The 16,011-nt window shown below is 37.7% G+C and overlaps 1 protein-coding gene across 4 annotated transcripts in view; it reads left to right on the forward strand.

Annotated features, from left to right (window-relative positions):
- PAK1 (p21 (RAC1) activated kinase 1) overlaps nucleotides 1-16,011 on the forward strand; it is a 152,829-nt gene that overhangs the window by 87,058 nt on the left and 49,760 nt on the right. The gene's annotated exons all lie outside the window — the stretch shown is intronic.

The raw sequence follows: 16,011 nt of genomic DNA on the forward strand, positions 1-16,011 counted from the left end.
ATAGATTTGGAGATTAAATATCGTTAAGAAGGGTAGGTAATAGCTGAGAAAAGGAAGCAGGACCCAGCATGAGTTTGCAAAGGATAAGTCATACTAGGTGGGCTCATTTTCTTTTTACTGATAAAACTTCTAGAAGAATAATCAGGATTTTAATAGTGTATCTCATAAAGTCACTGAGATCCTATGGACAAGATCATGAAATAGAGGTTTGGGTATGGCTATTGATATGAGGTAAAATTCTCAGTCATGCTTGCAAATCCTTTTCTTGTGGGGTGTTGACAAAATTGGCTTTCTGTTTATAAATAGTTATCATAGCTTCTGATTTAGATGGACCTGGTTCAAATCCTGTATTCATCACTTACCAGCTCTCTGACCTTAGGTATGTGAGTCACCTCCTTTGACTTTTAGTTTCCTATCTGCAGGAAACATTGGGATTTTCATATCTCTAAAATTGGGATAATATTTCACAGAGTTGTTGTGTGAAGATTACAGCAAATTTCCTAATTAAGTACCTTCCACACAGAAGGTACTCAAAAATTAGTACCCTTTCTCTTTACTCCTTTATTGAAGCTGGGAGGCATTAGACTATATGATAAAATCAGAATTGGGATTCTGAAGCAGTAGGCCAAATATAACAAGCACAATGTGAATTGCAGAAAATATCTTACGTTGCAGAAAAATATAACTGCATAACTATAGATCAGTATAAGATGGTAGATGATAGTATTATTAACCAAATAGGGAACACGGGAAGAGGAACAAGTCAGGAGGTTTGTAGTTGGAGAGCAGGAAAGATGATGACTTTAAACACATCGCATTTGAGGTGAAAAGATAATTTTAGGCACTTTGCATCTGAGATGTCTTGACATAGAGATGTCTAATAGGCAGTGATATTACGTATAGGAAATGATTCTTGAATAACTGAAATGAGAACTATTGAGGATTATTATTGAGTATTTGGGGCTTGTGTCTTTGTGTGTGTTTACCCTTTCCTCTATTCCACCTTCATTGTGAGCCCTTTGGGGGCCTAGATAGAAGAGATAGGGGTAAGTTGCCTAGCTTTCATTTTCTGGCTAATTTATTTATGTAGTAGTGGTTAACTTCCTAGGATACAGGGGCTATGATCTAGGTGGTATTACCCTGCCCTAGAATCTTCTCCCACATATATAGTCACTTTGTATCCCTCAATTTAGGTGGATGCTTATTTTTAACATTGTGCTTTAACAACCATAGTTCTTTTTTTTTTTCCAGTGGCTGAAAACTTTATTTTTTTATTTAAATTTTAGTTAACATACAGTGCAATATTGAGTTCAGGAGTAGAATTCAGTGATTTATCATTTACATACAGTACCCACTGCTCTTCACAACTAGCAACCTCCTTAGTATCCACCACCCATCTAGCCCACCTCCCCACCTCTCTCCATCAACCCTCAGTTTGTTCTCTGTCATTAAGAGTTTCTTGTGGTTTGTTTCCCTTTCTTCTCTCCCTGCCCTGTCTTCTCATATTCTCATCTGTTTTGTTTCTTAAATTCCACATATGAATGAAATCATATGGTATTTGTCTTTATTTGATTGACTTATTTTGCTTAGCATAATATATTCTGGCTCCACCCACGTCATTGCAAATGGCAAGATTTCATTCTTTTTGATGGCCAAGTAATATTCCACAATGTATATATACCACATCTTCTTTATCAATTCATCAGTCAGTGGACATTTGAACTCTCTCCATAGTTTGGCTATTGTGGATAATGCTGCTGTAAACATCAGGGTGCATGTATCCCTTGGAATCTTTGTATCGTTTGGGTAAGTATCTAAGAGTGGAATTGCTGGCTAATGGGGTAGTTCTATTTTTAATTTTTTGAGGAACCTCCATACTATTCTCCAGAGTGGCTGCATCAGTTTGCATTCCCACCAACAGTCCAGGAGGGTTCCCTTTTCTCCACATCCTCGCCAACACCTGTTGTTTCCTGTGTCATTAATTTTAGCCATTCTGACAGGTGTGAGGTGGTATCTCATTGTGGTTTTGATTTGTATTTGCCTGATGATGAGTGATATTGAGCATCTTTTCATGTGTCTGTTACCCGTCTGGATGTCTTCTTTGGAAAAGTGTCTAATCATGTCTTCTGCCTATTTCTTAACTGGCTTATTTGTCTTTTGGGTTCAACAATAATTCTTGAACTCTATAAATAAGTAGGTCTTTGGCCCAAGTTTCTACATATAGTAGAAAGGACTTTTAAAATTAAAGTTGGAATTGTTCTTGCTGACTAACTAAGATTCCTGCCTCATAGATACCATCAAAATTAAATTTTTTTGTGTTTCAAAGGACACCACCAGGAAAGTTAAAAGATAACTCACAGAATGGTAGAAAATTTTCTTAAATCATATTTCTGATGAGGGACTTGTATCATACATATATGGAGAGCTATTACAACTTAACAATAAAAAGACAACTCAATTAAAAAATGGGTAAAGGATCCAAATAGACATTTCTCCCAAGAAGATATACAAATGGCCAATAAGCACATGAAAAGATGCTCAAAATCATTAGTCATCAGGGAAATGCAAATCAAAACCACAATGAGATGTCATTTCACACCCACTAGGATGACTATAGAATAACAAGTGCTGACAAGGATGTGGAGAAATTGGAACCCTCATACACTGCTGGTGGGAGTGTAAAATGGTACAGCCACTTAGAACAGTCTGGCAGTTTCTCAAAAGATTAATCATAGAATTACCATATGACCTAGAAATGGAAACATGTTCACACAATACTTACATATGAATGTTTATAGCAGCATTATGCATAATAGCTAAGAAGTAGAAACAACCCAAATATCCATCAACTGATGAATGGATAAATAAAATGTGGCATATCCTAACAAAGAAATATTACTTGGTAATAAAAAGAAATGGAGTTCTGATCCATGCTACAACATGGGGGAACTTTGAAAACATTATGCTAGTGAAAGAAGCCAGTCACAAAGGACCATATATTACATGATTCCATTTATATGAAATGTCCAGGCAAGTCCATAGGCAAAAAACAGATGAATGGTTGCCTGGTGCTGTGGGAGGAGGCGGATGGGATCAGAGGGTGATGGCTAAGAGGTATGGAGTTTCTTTTTGGGGTGATGAAAATGTTCTAAAATTGATTGTGAGAATGGTTCCCTAGCTCCATTAATATACAAAAAGCCACTGAATTTTACACTATATGGATGAATTGTATGGTTTTAAAACCTTTTTTTTTTTTAAAGAAGATTCTTGCCTAAAACAGCAGGTACAAGTATAACCTTCAGACATCATTGAGAACGAAAGGGATGATCTTATGTACTGAATGGGGAGATGGGGTTCTGAATATCTGGGTTGTGGTCTTAGTTCTGTTATAAATTGGCTGTCTTTTTTTGGGTCAGTTATTTCTCTGTAGACTTCAGTGCCTTTATCTAAAAAACTAGAGTCAAACCAGTAGACATATAAAGTCTCTTACAGTTTTGAAATCCTGTAATTCTATAAATAAGATTATAAAGATGAAATTGGATTGGGCTGTATATGTAGGTGGAAAGAAAGTAGGCCATTGTAAAGTACTTTAATTAACGATAAAGCTGTAGACCCAGAGGTTTTGCTTGGACACTCTTGCTGAGTGATCCTTGGTCAAATCTGTCTGAAAATAAATCTCATAGCTCAAGATCAAAGCTGTATCTTTATAAATTCAAAGCATAGATGTAGAAAGCATAGAGTTATAAGTAGCTCTTGTGAAATAATCTAGTAACCTCTCTTTCATCCCCTAGTTACAGATTTTCTATGCATGCCCTGAGCCCAGAGATTTCACCCCTTTAAAGAACACCTACCTAGATGGCTATAATTAATGCATACATCAAAATGAAATAAGTGCTTCTTTCCCCTTTTGTTTGGATCCTTTGTTCAGTTTAATTCTGTGCTTGTTGATATTATCTTTCAAACAACAAGCATTTTTGCCCTTCGCCCTGTGCCTCATTTAGTCCTGGCAGGATACAAACCAGTGTTGGCAGTCTTTGAAGTGGTATGCCCTTACTAAAGTATTTGGTCTAGAAATGGTCTAGAACTGGACTTAGAGAACCCAGATTGAGTCCTATCTCTGACATTTATTCTGTGATTTCTTTTCCTTTTACCAGTTGATTTTAATCTCAGTATCCTCATCTGTAAAGTGGGAATAATCATAATTCCCTATCATGAATAGGCTTTTGTCATTTGACATAGTAGACATAAAGTAGTAGACATTTTCTAAACTGTAAAACATTACAAATATGAGGGGTTTTGCTTGTTTGTCTTAATGGGAAATTCATTTCTTGTTTTAATCTGATGCCCACAAGTCATTTTCAGTTGAGGAGGCTGAGGTTTAGAGAAAATTAAATTGCTCAAGATCTCACAACTGGAAAGTGGTCGAGATGAGCGTGGAACTAAATCTTCCTAAAGTATCTGTTACAGCATAACCTACTCTCTCTGTTAGTTGTTCTCAACCCAGATTACTCATCTGACTCACCCATGGTGCTTTTAAAAAATAATAGGTGTCTAGGTCCTACCCGGACTTTTGGAGCCAAAATTACCAGAGTGGTAGTTTTAGGTCTCTAAAGAGATTTGGGAAACGAGAAAGAAGAGTCTTTGTGGCCTGCAGTAGTGGTTGAGATTTGAGCTGGCAATGGTTAGAATGCTTGTGGGCATTACCTAATGCTGACCTCCAGCACGGCTTCAGTGTGTGCCTGGGGAAATGCATAAATAATTGGAAGAAGCTGTAATTGAAGGCCTGTAATAGGTGGCGCTGGGTTGCAGAATTCTATGTGGGAAAGCCTGGTACCTGTGGTTGGGGTCTGGAGCCTTTGGCTTATTCTAAGAAGTCCCGCAGCATTTAGTTTGGAATCTTTTTCTGGCTGAATTTTCACAACCAAAGTGGAATTCTCCAGGCTTGGGAAGAGTTGAGCAAAGTTAATTTTAAAACTGGACTACGTCAGTGTTTATCTCTCCCAAGTTTGGAGTGTTTTACTGCCTTGAGCTCAGATTAACTCCGCTGAACCAATGAGAGGTACTTCTTAAAAATAAATCTTTTTAAAAAATAAATAAGGCCAGTAATTTGTGCTGAAACCCGGATGGCTATACCGCACCATAGGATTTGGCAGTGTCAGCCTCATTTCCCATGCTATTTGAAAACCAAATGGACTACAGATAGGGTTAAATCAGGATGGGTGAGGTTGCAAGTTTCTTTTTCTACTTTGTTTCTTCAAGCTGGTCATCTCTAGTTACATGACATCAGGATGATTCTTTCTTTTTTCTTCTCAGCCACAGTTTGTCTGTCTTAATGAGTAGGTTGGGAACTCTTACTCTGCAACTCTCTCACATTGATGATAACTCATGTTTGTAAAGCTCTTTAGCTTATAAAGCATATACATTTTCTTTACCTTAGTTGATCCTGAAATTAATAATAATAATAATAATAATAATAAAATAGTAGTAGTAATAACAAATAGTAATAACACAATAGTAATAACCATAAAATGGTAACAACAATAACCCAGCTCCTATCTATTGAATGCCTATTAATTTCCATACAGTATTTTAGGAGCTTTGATGTTTGTAAAATATACCAGCCCTTTTAGGTAGATAAATATTTCCATTTTGTAGTCCGTAAACTCAGGTTCACAGTGATTAAGTAACTTTCCCAAGGTGATCTAGTTAGGGGGTGGCTGAGTTGGGATTGAAGCTGATTCCACTGTAAAGCACTGATACTCTTATGCTTAGCAGGTCAACAACTTGCCCAGGGGCACATGCTGCATAGTTGTAGTGCATGGAGTCTGAATTTGAATCATTGTCTCTTGACTTCTGGACCATACCCTTTCATTCTTCTAAGTCTTTGGACACCGTATAGTGTTTGAGGGCTCCCATCCTAGAGATATTCATACAAGCGCCTTTAGTAGAACTGATTTGGTTGTTTCTTTTGCTTTAAAACAACTTTGCATTGAATGACATTCATTCTATCACTTACTGGCATATTCATTTAGTCTGCAATATGGGGAAGGCACAGTGCATACAAAAGAAACCATGTTGGAGTTTAAGCACTTGAAGTTGTCGCCATTGCCCATCCCTGACTTTGAGACTTTGGTAACTCGCTTTACCTTTCTTAGCCTCAGTTCTTTTACCTATAGTATTGGTACACAATAATATTTATCTCATAGAATTGTTGTAAGGATTATGAGACTAAAGATGTGAAAAATGTTATGCAAAGTAAGCCTTGTTAAGACTTGGTAAAATTTTGGTGGCTATTATTGCTTGCAGTCATAGTTTTCTTTTGGAATCTGTGATTAACACTTCAGAGTTGTTACGATATTTACAAAATAGCAGCTCTTGACAGGGTTCCTCTAAGGTAGAATTAAAAAATGGTTTTGGGGTAAGCTACCTTTCTCTGTCCACATATAGGCCTGTATTTCCTGTTGGTTGAGATAGGGCTAATGGGAAGGCCAGATTAAGCTATTTTGGGCATTGAGGCTAAGCAGACCCAAGAACAGGTTTCCCAAGAAGTTCTCAAGAGTTCTCTGTAATATCTGTCAGAAGCAGGAGTCTAAGCTCTGGATATGGGCTTGGATCTCTGGAACAAATAATATATTTGAAACTGAGGCCAAAAAGGTAAGCCTCTTAAAACTACAAATCTTAGATACTCTTCATTCTTTCTTATTCTAATTCTCTCTCTTTTCCCTTTTTTTCCCTTTCTTCCCTTCTTCCTCTGTGTTCTCTGATTCACTTACATAGTTTTTGTCCACAGGGTTGGAAGCACTGATGTACATATGATACTAGGAGTTTAGCTTGGCAACCAGTTATATGTTCAAGATTTTCTAAGGAATTAATAGTATAAAGTATTCTGTTTGGGGTTTGGTTCCTCCTGCAGTGTTCTCACTTACTTGTTGTATGGCCTTGGACAACTTCCTGAACTTCTCTAGGCTTTCCTGTCTTTAAAATGAAAAAGTTGGAGGTGCCTGGGTGGCTCAGTCGGTTAGCATCTGACTCTTGATTTTGGCTCAGGTCATGATCTCATGGTTTATGAGATTACACCCTGTGTCGGGCTCTGTACTGACGGCGTGGAGCCTGCTTGGAATTCTCTCTCTCCCTCTCTGCCCTTCCCCTCCATCAAAAATAAATAAATAAACTTTAAAAAAATAAAATGAAAAAAAATTGGACTAAATGCTCTCTAAGTTCGTATGTGGCTCATGAACCATGGTTTCTTATAGGTCCCCTCATTGCACTTTCACCTTTATTTGTAAAATGCACGTTTCAGAAGTGTACAGTTTAGTGTTGCATTGACCACATCTATGTGGCCACTAACCTGTCCAACAAAAAAGGATATAACCAGCCCCCTAGAAGCTCCGTTCGTTTTCTCTTGCAGGCACTAACATCTCTCTCTTTCCCAAAGGTAAACCCATTAATGAGTTGCTATACATAGAATCATACAATGTATATTCTTTTCTTTGTCTTCATTTGATTAACACTGTTTATAAGATTTATCTGCAATTTTACATACAGTTTAGCTCATTTCCATTGCTATATAATATTCTCTTATAGGATTATTTTCCATTGTACTATCGATGAACATCAGGTTGGTGTCAGTGGTAGACTCTTATGGGTAATGTTTTCTGATCACACTTGTGCATATTTTTATAGATGTATTCACACTTTTTTGTTGGGCACATATACATAGTGAAAATGCTGGATCATGCAGATACTTATGCTAAACTTTGGTTGATAATTAAAAAATTCAAAGTTCAAACACATGGCTGTTCAGTTTATATTCCCACCAGTCATGCATAAGAGTTGCACTTCACTTTTTTGTCACCACTTAGTTTTGTCAGTCTTTAATGAGGTTGAGCAGCTTTTCATGTTAATTGGCCATTTGGATATTCTTTTTTGTGAAGTGCTTATTCAAGTGTTTTGCCCATTTAAGAAAAAAAATTTTTTATTGATTTTCAGGAGTTCTTATCTAGATATAAGCCTTTTGCCAGTTGAATATATAGCAAATATCTTCATTTATGCATTTAATGGTATCTTTGATATATATATGACATGGTGTCTTTGATAGAATTAAATATAGCTAAATGTATTATTTCCTTTTTGTTTTCTGTTCTATTTTTGGAATCTTTACCTACTATAAGTTATGAAGATTTTTCTATTTGAATTTTTTCTATGTTCATATACACAATCCTATTATCTGTGAATTGTGATAATTTTGTTTCTTCCTTTTTAATCCTTCTTCTTTTCTTTCCTAGTTGCACTGACTAATACCTTCAGTATTGTGATAAATAGCAGTGACACCCTTAATCTTATTTGTAATCTCAGAGGAAAACTGTCAACATTTTACCATTAAGTTTGATGTTGGTGCTAGTGTTTTTGGTAATTAGCTTTTATTAGATTAAATGGATTCCCTTATAATCCTAGTTTGCTATGAATGTTTAATCACAATTGGATATAAAATTTTAGCAAATACATTTTCTCCTTTATTTTGTTATTATGGTATATTGCATTTACTTTTTTTAAAATACTGAGATATAATTCATATACCATACGGTTCAGTGGTTTTTAGTATAGTCACAAGATTGTACAACATCACAATGCTCTAATTCCAGTACATTTTCCACCACCCTAAAAAGAAACCCTGTACTTCGCCATATTTCCTCCTTCCCCTTGGCAACCGCTAATCTACTTTCTGTCTATGGATTTGACTTCTCTGGACATTTTATATAAATAGAATCATACAATATGTAGCCATTTGTGACTTGCTTCTTTCACTTGGCATGATGTTTTTAGGTTCATCCATGTTGTAGCATGGGTCAGGACTTCATTTCTTTTTACAGCTTAATAATATTTTGTTGTATGGATATACCATTTATCTGTTTATCAGTTGAGGGACATTTTGGTTTCTATGTTTTGATTATTTTAAATAATGTTGCTATGAACATTCACTTACAAGTCGTTGTGCAGATAAAGGTTTTCATCAGATTCCTCTAGACTCATACTTACTAGTCATCATAGAAAAATGTGCTAGCAGCAGCAGCAGCAGTTGTCCCAGGCAGCCTGACGTTTGTGGCCTTGGGATCTGGGACTACCAGTATCCTGAGTTTGCTTTATTTCCTCCATTGTATCATCCCTCAGTCCCATGCTTGGAGTACATCTCTAATAAGAGCTTATTAAATTTGGTTGACTTGCTGGGCAGATAGAAAGCTGGGGCAAAGTTCACTGTTTTCTGGCCCTTTGTTTATTCTGTTTCCTTCTGGAATGCCCTTTTCCATTTCTGCCTGACCAACTCCTGTTATTCTTCATGATTTCTTTCAGGTATTATCTTCTCCAGAAAGGTGATTTTTACCTACCTTTATCTATACCTGAACATGGATCATTGACCTATTTTGCAGATTGAAGACTTGATCTAAGAAGAAGAAAGTGACTTTTCTAGGGTCATAAAGTGAATTAATGGCAAAGATAATACTGGATCCATCCTCCACTGACTCCTAGTCCAGGACAGATTTCTTTTAACTTCCTGACCTCAGTGTTCTCAGCTCTGAGATGGGGATAATCTATGCTGTCTGGTTCTTGGAGTTGTTGTATGGAGCCAGTGAGGCAGTGACTGTGAAAAGGCTTTGTGAAGGGCTATACACATGTGAGTGTGATTGTTACTTCCAGTAAGGCATTCAGTGAGTGCCAGGTAGCTCTGTGACTAGGTGGCTTCTCCAGTTCTGTCCTGCTTTCCTGCCTCAGGTGTCCTGTTTCCTGCTGATGCTCTCCAGCCAGTGACTACTCAGCCTAAATAGCATGGCACGCAGGATAAATTCTGCCCATTAGGGTTCTTTTCCCCCCTGCACTTCCCTCCTCTCCCACTTCAGCCAAGCCCTTCTTTTCTTATACTTGTTCTGGTCTGTGTTAAACTGCTATTTCAGTAAGTAGTTGCTTCCAGTCAAATCAGTCAGTAAGGATCAGAGGCTATCACAAAGGGTAAAAGACTTGATCGGGTGAACTGAGTCTTACCACCATATGCTCTGTGATACAGTGAGTCAGTTTACTTCTTAGGGCCTCTTACTTCAGGAAGTAGAATAACAGACTCTAAGGTTACTTCTTAATGTTTTGGGGGTGTTCTTGAATTAACCTATTCTGTGTTGGGTCCTCAATGGAAGATTTGGAAGTATAACGATCATAATTAGAAGCCATGATTATGGTCCTCAGGAAGCTTACATTTTAAGTAAAGGGGTAAGTCTTTAAAATAGCAAGGAATCATACAAGACAGGAAATGACTAAATGCATGGTGGTGTGGCAGACTCAGTGTCTTGGGAATTCACAGAGGGAGGAAAAGTCAGGAAGAAGTAAGTGGGACTTGGACCAGTCTTTAAAAGATGACTGAGAATTTGACAGGGAGATTGGGAGGAAGAGCATTCCAAAGTAAGGAGAAGAAAAAGAGCAAAAACTTGGAGGTGGGAATATGGGAGGTATATGCAAAGGTTATGGGACAAAAAGTGACCAGTGGAAGCCAACTTCAGCATTACCCTGTATGTTCATGTGTTAAATGATTTCATTTCCTTGGGGCTCTTTTCTATAGATTACTCATCCTCTAAGCCCCTCTCTTTTTTGTGTCTCCATTACTGGAGTTTCTTTTGTATTTGACATTCTATGCCTATAATGGCATGTTATATAGTATATTAATAACATAAATTAGAAATAATATGTAAAAATATAAGGTATAGAAGTATAAAATACAAATCCAAATAAAACATAAAAGGGGCGCCTGGGTGGCTCACTCTGTTAAGCGTCCGACTTTGGCTCAGGTCATGATCTCACAGCTCGTAAGTTCGAGCCCCTCATCAGGCTCTGTGCTGACAGCTCAGAGCCTGGAGCCTGCTTTGGATTCTGTGTCTACCTCTCTCTCTGCCCCTAACCCACTTGCATTCTGTCTCTGTCTCTCTCAAAAATAAACATTAAAAAAAACCAAAAACATAAAAGTTGTTTTTCCCTACCATCTTTTAAATGACTAGATCAGGGGAAATTTAGGAACAATAAGCAGTTCCAAAGCCCTGCAACATGTCCCATGCATTCTAGCTATGAGTAAGACAGATGGACTTATGTCATAAATGACTGCTTTATTTGGGCCCTGCTAAACCCTTGGCCTTTCCTTTCTAAAAACAGCTGCTTCTTGAAGGGAAATTGCCAAGTGCTGAATTGCTTAAACTCTAGCAATTGGCATGTAGGCAAATAGTTCTTATTAAGACACTGAGGAAAGGAACTTTGGAATCAGACTTGGGTTCAAATCCCAGCTCTTACTAACTGTGTGATCTTGAGCAAATTATTTAATGGTTTTTTTTGTTTGTTTGTTTTTTGTTTTTTGTTTCTTCATCTGTAAAATGACAGTCATAATAATCTATCTCATAGGATTATAAGAATTCAGGAAAAGAATGTGTTAAGTTATGATATCTTACACATGGTAAGTTCTTATTTAATATTATTTCTTTTCCTTTTATACCAAAGTATATTTTCTTGACTCAACTTGAAATTCTTTAGGGAAGGTGAAATAATAGAATGTAAAGGGCCTTGGCTTTGAAGCCACACCTTTTGAATTGCAGTCACTTCAATAACTGTAGGCAAGTCTGTGCTTCAGTTACTTAATCTATAAGTAAAATTAATTGCCTCTCAGGATTGTGGTAATTATATGAGATGATGTGAATGGAGTACCTATTAAAAACTGTAGGATGCCATGTCAAGAGGAATCCAGCTACAGAGTCTTGAGAGTATTCATCCCTTTGTTTTCATAGACTCATGAAATGTAGGAGCTAGAAGGGTCCTTAACAATCATCTCATCCATTCTCTCCATTGTTCATATGGGAAAGCTGAGAATCTGGACTGTATGGTGTGTAGAGGCAAAACTGGCCTGAACTCTAGAACCTTCTTGTTCCTCCCACCACATTTTTCATCAGGATTTTCATTTCATCTGGGTTACCCAGTTATCCTGGGTCTGTGGAGACATTAGGACTTCAGAATTTCTTTGGGCCAGTGTACTGAGGTCCCACAGAGCAGGGTTTTCAAACAGGACTGATGATGGCTGGGTAACAAGGATTGTGAAAGTCAGGTCAGATCTTGTAAAAACGAAACATTTATTCCTGTTCTGGAAAGAATTTGCCTGTTTTAGGCAGATTTCCTTAGACTCCTTGCCAAGTTGAGTTAGGTATGTGGTTATTTGTTACTTTCTTCACTCGCTGTCTGTACACCTGTTTTGTGCCAGGCGTGTGCTAGCCATTGAGGATCCATAATGAATTGGACATGGCCCCTGCACTTGGGACTCAGTGTGGTTTTTCCCAAGAGAAACCCTTAAAATAGGCAATTACTATAATGGTGCTGTGGGAACAGAGCAAAGGGTGAAGGACTGCCCAACCTAGAGATCAGGGAGGACTTCAGAGAAAAGATGACCTTTAAGTTGAGACCTGAAAAGGATAAATAAAAGGCTGAGGTAGCAAGGGAAGGGAAAAGGAAAGGCGGGATTCATAGGCAAAGGGAGTAGCTTGAGAAAATGTGAAGAGGTGTAAAAGAACCCATTATGTTTGGTGATGTAACTGATTCAGTGTAGTTGGTGTAGAGTGTGTGAAACATAAGTAGCAGGAGGTTAAAAGAGGAGGGTACAAGTTTATAGAGTGGAGCTTCTGAAACTTTTTTTTTTAATAGCATAGTTTTAAGTTCACAGAAAAATTGAGTGGAAGGTATCCAGATTTACTGTATACCTCCTGTTCTCACATATGTACAACCTTTCCCACAATTAGCATCTTGTACCAGGGTGGTGCATTTGTTTCAATTGATGCACTGACATCAACATATCATGTTCACCTTAGGTCTGTATTTTATGTTAGGGTTCATTCTTGGTGTTGTACACTCAATGGGTTTGGACAAATGAATAATGACATATATCCACCATGATAGTATTGTACAGAGTAGTTTCACGGCCCTAAAATTCCTCTGTGCTCTACTAATTTATCGCTTCTTCCCTCCTAACCCCTGGCAACCACTGATTCTTATGCTGTTTCCATAGTTTTGCCTTTTCTAGAATGTCATATAATTGGAATAATACAGTTCATAGTCTTTTCAGGTTGATTTGTTTTCCTAGTAATATGTATTTAAGGTTCCTCATTGTCTTTTCATGGCTTAATAGCTCATTTCTTTTTAGTGCTAAATAATATTCCATTTCCTGGAGGAACCACAGTTTATTTATCCACTCACCTACTGAAAGATATCGTGGTTGCTTCTAAGTTTTGGCAGTTATGAATAAAGCTGCTATAAATATCCATGTGCAAGTTTTTATGTGAACATAAATTTTCAGCTCATTTGGGTGAATAGCAAGGAGTGCAATTGCTGGATTGTATGGTAAGAGTGTGTTTAATTTTGTAAGAAACTGCCAACCTGTCTTCCAAAGTGACTTACCATTTTGCATTCCTGCCAGCAAGGAATAAACACTCTTTTTAAAAAAAAATTGTTTAATGTTTATTTATTTTTGAGAGAGAGAGAGAGAGAGAGAGAGAGAGAGACAGAGTGTAAGCAGGGAAAGGGTGGAGAGAGAGGGAGACACAGAATGTAAAGAAAGCTCCAGGCTCCAAGCTGTCAGCACAGAGCCTGACATGGGGCTCAAACATGAACCGTGAGGTCATGACCTGAACTGAAGTTGGACGCTTAACTGACTGAGCCACCCAGATTCCCCAAGGAATAAACATTCTTGTTGTTTCATAGCCTTGTTGGCATTTGATATTTTCAAGGTGTGTAGTGGTATTTCATTGTCATTTTAATTTGCAATTCCCTAATGACACATGATGTTGCACATCTTTCCCACCTGTATATCTTTTTTGGTAGTTACTTGTTCAGGTCTTTTGCCCATTTTATTAATCAGGTTGTTTGTCTTATTGTTGAGTTTTAAGAGTTCTTCATATATTTTGGATAACAATCCTTTGTCAGATAAGTCTTTTACAAATATTTTCTTTTATCTGTGGCTTGTCTTCTCATTCTCTTGATTCTCAAACTTTTATATGCACATGAATCATTTCTGATCTCATTAAAATTCAGATTCTGATTCAGTAGGTCTGGGTTGGAGCTTGAGATCCTACATTCCCAGTAGTCTCCCAAGTTGTGCTGATGCTGCTTAGAATATCAAGGCTATAGATCACCTTGGCTGCTGTCTGCATTGGAGGGGACCAGAATGCAGGTGACAGGTGACTTTTAGAATGATCCAGGCCATAGATAACAATGCCTGAAAGAGGGTGGTAACAATGAAAATGGAGGAGAGTGGATAAATTTGATTTCTGTATAGCAGAGGAAATCATTAGTAACCTGGGGACTGAATGTAAGAGAGATGGGGAGAAAGAGGAGAGATCACATAATCATGAGCAGCGGTAGTCTATAAGAGGCAGAGTGACAGAATAGGAGGGCCTTGTGGCTGGGAGTCTGAAGACCCCAGTTCTGGGTGCAGGTCTGCTTCTAACTTGTGACCTTGTGCAGGTTATTTAACCTCTTGGAAACTCTGTTTCTTCTTCTCTCAATAGGCACCTTAACCACTGCCCTGCTCATCACACAGTTGTTTTGAGGCTCTGGTGAAATAATATACGTGAGCACTAGAGCATGATACAAATGGAGGTGATTATTGTAATTATTATGAAATGTAAATCTGTTATAAAGTGCTATAAGGTATACTGGTACTTTCTTTGCCCAGGAATGTTCAGTCTGGTAGTGAGGTTCAGACAAGTCAACCTGGAAAGGTAATAGAACAAGTGGATCATATATATGCATGCAGCTCTCTTGAGCATTGGGGCCTTAACTGTGGATTTGGCCACCTGTTTTCGTCCACAGCCTATACTTTAAAAAATTATTTGTATTGTAGTGTAGTTGACACACATTACATTAGTTTCAGGTGTACAACATAGTGATTCAAGTTTACACATTATGCTACGTTCACAAGTGTAGGTACCATCTGTCACCATATGGTGCTATTATAGTACCATTGATTATATTCCTTATGCAGTACCTTTTATTCCCGTGACTTATTCGTTCCATAGCTGGAAGCCTTATCTCCTACTCCCCCACACTCATGTTGCCCATCCCCGACCCCCCTCCCCTCTGGCAACTATCAGTTTGTTCTCTGTATTTATAGCTCTAATTCTGCTTTTTGTTTGTTGATTCATTTTTTTTTAAAGATTCCACATATGAGTGAAAATCATATGATATTTGTCTTTCTCAGTCTGCTTATTTCACTTAGCATAATATCTCCTGTTCCATCCATGTTGTTGCAAGTGGCACTATCATCCCTTTTTTTATAGCTGCATAATATTCCTGTGTGTGTGTGCGTATATAAACACACACACCCACAGCTTCTTTATCCATTTATCTATCAATGGACACTTAGGTTGCTTAGATACATAAGGGGTGCGTGTATCTATTCAAATTAGTGTTTCTGTTTTCTTTGAGTAAATGCCCAGTAGTTCAATTACTAGATCATATGGTAGTTCTATTTTTAACTTTTTGAGGAACCCCATACTGTTTTCCACATTGCTGTACCAATTTACATTCCCACCAACAGTGCACAAGGTTTCCTTTCCCTCTACATCCCCACCAATACTTGTTATTTCTTGTCTTTTTGATTTTAGCCACTCTGTCAGGTGTCACATGATATCTCATTGTGGTTTTGATTTGCATTTCCCTGATGATGAGTGATGTTGAGCATCTTTTCATGTTTCTTGGCCATCTGTATCTTCTTTGGAAAAAGGACTATTTGTGTCCTCTGCCCATTTTTAAATCAGATTGGTGTGTGTGTGTGTGTGTGTTTGTGTGTGTGTGTGTGTGTGTGTGTGTGTGTGTGTGTAGTTATATAAGTACTTTTTTTAAAGTTTATATATTTTAAGAGAGAGTGCATGTGTGCACCTGCTTGTGTGCAAGTGGGGGAGGGGCACAGGGAGGGAGAGAGAGAGAGAGAAAGAGAGAGAGAATCCC

This window comes from Panthera leo, chromosome D1, assembly GCF_018350215.1.
Source record: "Panthera leo isolate Ple1 chromosome D1, P.leo_Ple1_pat1.1, whole genome shotgun sequence".
In the NCBI taxonomy this organism is placed as follows: Eukaryota; Metazoa; Chordata; class Mammalia; order Carnivora; family Felidae; genus Panthera; species Panthera leo.